This window comes from Oncorhynchus keta, unplaced genomic scaffold (assembly GCF_023373465.1).
Source record: "Oncorhynchus keta strain PuntledgeMale-10-30-2019 unplaced genomic scaffold, Oket_V2 Un_contig_21815_pilon_pilon, whole genome shotgun sequence".
NCBI lineage: Eukaryota > Metazoa > Chordata > Actinopteri > Salmoniformes > Salmonidae > Oncorhynchus > Oncorhynchus keta.
In genome coordinates, this window is record NW_026282619.1 from 1 (window position 1) to 6,055 (window position 6,055).

Here is a 6,055-nt window from a genome sequence, read left to right on the forward strand (position 1 = left end):
GCAAACACAATACCAATTGATCAAATTCCCCAGCTGTTTGGAATTGCCACAAGGAGCAACCAAGAGTGTCCAGTCTTGTCAGGCTATGCTGTTGGTGGACTTGTTAGTTTGCGCTCTAGCACTTGCAGAGGCTCGGTGCATCTCAACAATTGTGCTCTGTAGCCAGCGGCCGGTTAGCTCAGTTGGTTAGAGTGTGTGATACGCTGCTCTCTGAAAGTAAGTAATGTCTTTCTTTTTCATCTGACATTGTGACATCAGTGTTACATGAGAGTTTCTTGTCATTGTTACATGACAGTTTCTTGTCATTGTTTACATGACAGTAGGTTGTCGTAAGACAAGGCTGCATGAAGTGTGAACTGGAGTTTTCTTGGATCCATAAAACAATGTGCTTTTGGAGAATGTGGGCATCGATCCCACTACCTCACGCGTGCAAAGCATTTGAGCTAATTCCCCAGCCGTTTGGAATTTCCACTAGAAGCAACCAAGAGGGTCCAGTCTTGTCAGGCTATGCTGTTGGTGGACTTGTTTGTTGATGTGCCAGCACTTGCAGAGGCTCAGTGCATTTCAACAATTGAGCAAAATAGCAAATGGCCGGTTTTTTATTTTTTATTTATTTCACCTTTATTTAACCAGGTAGGCTAGTTGAGAACAAGTTCTCATTTGCAACTGCGACCTGGCCAAGATAAAGCATAGCAGTGTGAACAGACAACACAGAGTTACACATGGAGTAAACAATTAGCAAGTCAATAACACAGTAGAAAAAAATGGGCAGTCTATATACAATGTGTGCAAAAGGCATAAGGAGGTAGGCGAATAATACAATTTTGCAGATTAACACTGGAGTGATAAATGATCAGATGGGCATGTACAGGTAGAGATATTGGTGTGCAAAAGAGCAGAAAAGTAAAATAAATAAAAACAGTATAAAAACAGTATGGGAATGAGGTAGGTGAAAAAGGGTGAGCTATTTACCTATAGACTATGTACAGCTGCAGCGATGGTTAGCTGCTCGGATAGCTGATGTTTGAAGTTGGAGAGGGAGATAAAGTCTCCAACTTCAGCGATTTTTGCATTGTTCCAGTCACAGGCAGCAGAGTACTGGAACGAAAGGCGGCCAAATGAGGTGTTGGCTTTAGGGATGATCAGTGAGATACACCTGCTGGAGGCGTGCTACGGATGGGTGTTGCCATCGTGACCAGTGAACTGAGATAAGGCGGAGCTTTACCAGCATGGACTTGTAGATGACCTGAGCCAGTGGGTCTGGCACTGAATATGTATGTTTGTGAGGGCCAGCCGACTAGTGAGCATACAAGTCGCAGTGGTGGGTGGTATAAGGTGCTTTAGTGACAAAACGGATGGCACTGTGATAGACTGCATCCAGTTTGCTGAGTAGAGTGTTGAAGCCATTTTGTAGATGACATCGCCAAAGTCGAGGATCTAAGGGTAGGATAGTCAGTTTTACTAGGTAAGCTTGGCAGCGTGAGTGAAGGAGGCTTTGTTGCTGAATAGAAAGTACTCTGGATTTGCTTTTTGATTGAGATGTTTGATGTGAGTCTGGAAGGAGAGTTTGCAGTCTAGCCAGACACCTAGGTACTTATAGATGTCCACATATTCAAGGTTGGAACCATCCAGGTGGTGATGCTAGTCGGGCATGCGCTGCAGGCAGCGATCGGTTGAAAAGCATGCATTTGGTTTTACTCGCGTTTAAGAGCAGTTGGAGGCCACGGAAGGAGTGCTGTATGGCATTGAAGCTCGTTTGAGGTTGGATAGCACAGTGTCCAATGACTGGGCCGATCCATAAAAAAGTATTTTAGAATGGTGTCGTCCGAGAGGTGGATCAGGGAATCGCCCCGCAGCAAGAGCAACATCATTGAGGGGTCCATATACAGAGAAAAGAGTTGGTGGAATTGAACCCTGTGGCACCCCCATAGAGACTGCCAGAGGACCGGACAGCATGCCCTCTGATTTGACACACTGAACTCTGTCTGCAAAGTAATTGGTGAGTAAGTAGTTGGCTCAGTTGGTTAGAGTGTGGTGCTAATAACGCCAAGGTCATGGGTTCGATCCCCATACTGGCTATTATGTACATTTTGAGTGTCAAAATTACGAGTCACATGCATGTGAATTGTCAAGGGTGCCACAGAATTATGTTGAATGAATTGCCGGAATAGCTCAGTTTGGAGAGCGTTAGACTGAAGATCTAAATGTCCCTTGTTCAATCCAGGTTTTCGGGATCTTTATTTGTATTTTCTTTATGCTCTGGCTTCAGGGAACCTTTCCACAGCTTTGTTTGTGGGCCTCAATGGTGTGTGCTACGCTGCTCCTCTGAAAGTAAGTAATGTCTTGCTTTTTCATCTGACATTTTGACATCAGTGTTACATTAAAGTTGCTTGTCATTGCTACATGACAGTAGGTTTTCATAAGACAAGGCTGCATGAAGTGTGAACTGCAGCTTTCTTGGATCCACAAAAAAATGTGTTTTTGGGGAATGCGGGTATCGATCCCACTACCTATAGCATGCTAAGCAAACACAATACCAATTGATCAAATTCCCCAGCTGTTTGGAATTGCCACAAGGAGCAACCAAGAGTGTCCAGTCTTGTCAGGTTATGCTGTTGGTGGACTTGTTAGTTTGCGCTCCAGCACTTGCAGAGGCTCGGTGCATCTCAACAATTTTGCTCTGTAGCCAGCGGCTGGTCAGCTCAGTTGGTTAGAGTGTGTGATACGCTGCTCTCTGAAAGTAAGTAATGTCTTTCTTTTTCATCTGACATTGTGACATCAGTGTTACATGAGAGTTTCTTGTCATTGTCACATGACAGTTTCTTGTCATTGTTTACATGACAGTAGGTTGTCGTAAGACAAGGCTGCATGAAGTGTGAACTGGAGTTTTCTTGGATCCATAAAACAATGTGCTTTTGGAGAATGTGGGCATCGATCCCACTACCTCACGCGTGCAAAGCATTTGAGCTAATTCCCCAGCCGTTTGGAATTTCCACAAGAAGCAACCAAGAGGGTCCAGTCTTGTCAGGCTATGCTGTTGGTGGACATGTTTGTTGATGTGCCAGCACTTGCAGAGGCTCAGTGCATTTCAACAATTGAGCAAATTAGCAAATGGCCGGTTAGCTCAGTTGGTTAGAGTGTGGTGCTAATAACGCCAAGGTCATGGGTTCGATCCCCATACTGGCTATTATGTACATTTTGAGTGTCAAAATTACGAGTCACATGCATGTGAATTGTCAAGGGTGCCACAGAATTATGTTGAATGAATTGCCGGAATAGCTCAGTTTGGAGAGCGTTAGACTGAAGATCTAAAGGTCCCTTGTTCAATCCCGGTTTTCGGCATCTTTATTTGTATTTTCTTTATGCTCTGGCTTCAGGGAACCTTTCCACAGCTTTGTTTGTGGGCCTCAATGGTGTGTGCTACGCTGCCCCTCTGAAAGTAAGTAATGTCTTGCTTTTTCATCTGACATTTTGACATCAGTGTTACATTAAAGTTGCTTGTCATTGCTACATGACAGTAGGTTGTCATAAGACAAGGCTGCATGAAGTGTGAACTGCAGCTTTCTTGGATCCACAAAAAAATGTGTTTTTGGGGAATGCGGGCATCGATCCCACTACCTATAGCATGCTAAGCAAACACAATACCAATTGATCAAATTCCCCAGCTGTTTGGAATTGCCACAAGGAGCAACCAAGAGTGTCCAGTCTTGTCAGGCTATGCTGTTGGTGGACTTGTTAGTTTGCGCTCCAGCACTTGCAGAGGCTTGGTGAATCTCAAAATTGTGCTCTGTAGCCAGCGGCCGGTTAGCTCAGTTGGTTAGAGTGTGTGATACGCTGCTCTCTGAAAGTAAGTAATGTCTTTCTTTTTCATCTGACATTGTGACATCAGTGTTACATGAGAGTTTCTTGTCATTGTTACATGACAGTTTCTTGTCATTGTTTACATAACAGTAGGTTGTCGTAAGACAAGGCTGCATGAAGTGTGAACTGGAGTTTTCTTGGATCCATAAAACAATGTGCTTTTGGAGAATGTGGGCATCGATCCCACTACCTCACGCGTGCAAAGCATTTGAGCTAATTCCCCAGCCGTTTGGAATTTCCACAAGAAGCAACCAAGAGGGTCCAGTCTTGTCAGGCTATGCTGTTGGTGGACATGTTTGTTGATGTGCCAGCACTTGCAGAGGCTCAGTGCATTTCAACAATTGAGCAAAATAGCAAATGGCTGGTTAGCTCAGTTGGTTAGAGTGTGGTGCTAATAACGCCAAGGTCATGGGTTTGATCCCCATGCTGGCTATTATGTACATTTTGAGTGTCAAAATTACGAGTCACATGCATGTGAATTGTCAAGGGTGCCACAGAATTTTGTTGAGTGAATTGCCGGAATAGCTCAGTTGGGAGAGCGTTAGACTGAAGATCTGAAGGTCCCTGGTTCGATCCCAGGTTTCGGCATCTTTATTTGTTCTTTCTTTATGCTCTGGCTTCAAGGAACCTTTCCACAGCTTTGTTTGTGGGCCTCAATGGTGTGTGCTACGCTGCTCCTCTGAAAGTAAGTAATGTCTTGCTTTTTCATCTGACAATTTGACATCAGTGTTACATTAAAGTTGCTTGTCATTGCTACATGACAGTAGGTTTTCATAAGACAAGGCTGCATGAAGTGTGAACTGCAGCTTTCTTGGATCCACAAAAAAATGTGTTTTTGGGGAATGCGGGTATCGATCCCACTACCTATAGCATGCTAAGCAAACACAATACCAATTGATCAAATTCCCCAGCTGTTTGGAATTGCCACAAGGAGCAACCAAGAGTGTCCAGTATTGTCAGGTTATGCTGTTGGTGGACTTGTTAGTTTGCGCTCCAGCACTTGCAGAGGCTCGGTGCATCTCAACAATTTTGCTCTGTAGCCAGAGGCTGGTCAGCTCAGTTGGTTAGAGTGTGTGATACGCTGCTCTCTGAAAGTAAGTAATGTTTTTCTTTTTCATCTGACATTGTGACATCAGTGTTACATGAGAGTTTCTTGTCATTGTCACATGACAGTTTCTTGTCATTGTTTACATGACAGTAGGTTGTCGTAAGACAAGGCTGCATGAAGTGTGAACTGGAGTTTTCTTGGATCCATAAAACAATCTGCTTTTGGAGAATGTGGGCATCGATCCCACTACCTCACGCGTGCAAAGCATTTGAGCTAATTCCCCAGCCGTTTGGAATTTCCACAAGAAGCAACCAAGAGGGTCCAGTCTTGTCAGGCTATGCTGTTGGTGGACTTGTTTGTTGATGTGCCAGCACTTGCAGAGGCTCAGTGCATTTCAACAATTGAGCAAAATAGCAAATGGCCGGTTAGCTCAGTTGGTTAGAGTGTGGTGCTAATAACGCCAAGGTCATGGGTTCGATCCCCATACTGGCTATTATGTACATTTTGAGTGTCAAAATTACGAGTCACATGCATGTGAATTGTCAAGGGTGCCACAGAATTATGTTGAATGAATTGCCGGAATAGCTCAGTTTGGAGAGCGTTAGACTGAAGATCTAAAGGTCCCTTGTTCAATCCTGGGTTTCGGCATCTTTCTTTATGCTCTGGCTTCAAGGAACCTTTCCACAGCTTTGTTTGTGGGCCTCAATGGTGTGTGCTACGCTGCCCCTCTGAAAGTAAGGGAATACCCCCCTGTATTGGACAAAAATGAATGGCATGTCATTGGCATCGGACAAACCATATACACATTGGCCAATACCACCCAATTCGGCGTTGATTCATCCAAAGTGTATTGCAAATGCCATATGGTAATTGCCAGTTGTAACACTTTAAAAATTCAACAGGGGGCAAATGCGCTCCACCGGGGTTGTTCATATTGGATATGTAACCCAAATTAATGTCCAAAAGTAAAATTTTGAAAAAATGAAATTTTTTTCAAAAACTTATCACCCCTTAAAAAGTGCTTTCTGGACCGTTTTCGAAATTCTTTAGATTTTTTTGTCAATTACACATGTGTAAGAACTGTATGAATATACTTTTGTCCAATTTTATTATCATAATTTTTTTAATTTTTTTATATGCGCATAA

At 43.6% G+C, this 6,055-nt stretch overlaps 3 non-coding genes across 3 annotated transcripts; all 3 read left to right on the forward strand.

The window, feature by feature from the left end:
• Positions 1-3,113: 3,113 nt before the first annotated feature.
• Positions 3,114-3,187, forward strand: trnai-aau (transfer RNA isoleucine (anticodon AAU)). Its single transcript has one exon. It is a non-coding gene; the product is annotated as a tRNA-Ile (tRNA).
• Positions 3,188-4,376: 1,189 nt separating this feature from the next.
• trnaf-gaa (transfer RNA phenylalanine (anticodon GAA)) lies at positions 4,377-4,449 on the forward strand. Its single transcript has one exon. It is a non-coding gene; the product is annotated as a tRNA-Phe (tRNA).
• Positions 4,450-5,328: 879 nt separating this feature from the next.
• On the forward strand, positions 5,329-5,402 carry trnai-aau (transfer RNA isoleucine (anticodon AAU)). The gene has a single exon. It is a non-coding gene; the product is annotated as a tRNA-Ile (tRNA).
• Positions 5,403-6,055: the final 653 nt, after the last annotated feature.